This window comes from Schistocerca nitens, chromosome 1 (assembly GCF_023898315.1).
Source record: "Schistocerca nitens isolate TAMUIC-IGC-003100 chromosome 1, iqSchNite1.1, whole genome shotgun sequence".
NCBI classification, from domain to species: Eukaryota; Metazoa; Arthropoda; class Insecta; order Orthoptera; family Acrididae; genus Schistocerca; species Schistocerca nitens.
In genome coordinates this window covers 720,749,745-720,750,473 of record NC_064614.1, presented here as the reverse complement: position 1 = coordinate 720,750,473, position 729 = coordinate 720,749,745, and the positions used below count along the sequence as shown (strand labels likewise).

Here is a 729-nt window from a genome sequence, read left to right as displayed (position 1 = left end):
CCTTTCGCGGGCAAGTGCTCTACCAACTGAGCTAAGGAAGCATGACTCACGCCCGGTGCTCACAGCTATACTTCTGCCAGTACCTCATCTCCTACCTTCCAAACTTTACAGAAGCTCTCCTGCGAACCTTGCAGTACTAGCAGTCCTGAAAGAAAGGATATTGCGGAGACATGGCTTAGCCACAGCCTGGGAGATGTTTCCAGAATGAGATTTTCACCCTGCAGCGGAGTGTGCGCAGATATGAAACTTCCTGGCAGATTAAAACTGTGTCCCGACCGAGACTCGAACTCGGGACCTTTGCCTTTCACGGGCAAGTGCTCTACCAACTGAGCTACCGAAGCACGACTCACGCCCGTTACCCACAGCTTTACTTCTGCCAGTACCTCGTCTCCTACCTTCCACACTTTACAGAAGCTGTCCTCGGTCGGGCACACAGTTTTAATCTGCCAGGAAGTTTCATATAGTTTTAGTGTTTATTATGCCTTACTTTTATTCTTTATATTCTGTCCATTTCAGAAGTAATGACTTATTTTTATCGATAGTCTATTTTTTACTTAAGTCCATAGTCAAAGACAGTTTGTAGTTTATTAGCTGTCTGGTGTGCTTAACTTATTTAGTTTTTCACATGTTTCTTTTGCACAATTTCTACATCACATAATTTGATTTCACACATTCACACAATCCTATGAATGTTTAAGCATGAGGTTGGCGAATGTTTCTAGCACGAAG

At 43.8% G+C, this 729-nt stretch overlaps 1 non-coding gene across 1 annotated transcript; it reads right to left on the bottom strand.

Annotated features, from left to right (window-relative positions):
* Positions 1 to 267: 267 nt before the first annotated feature.
* Positions 268 to 341, bottom strand: Trnas-uga (transfer RNA serine (anticodon UGA)). The gene has a single exon. It is a non-coding gene; the product is annotated as a tRNA-Ser (tRNA).
* Positions 342 to 729: the final 388 nt, after the last annotated feature.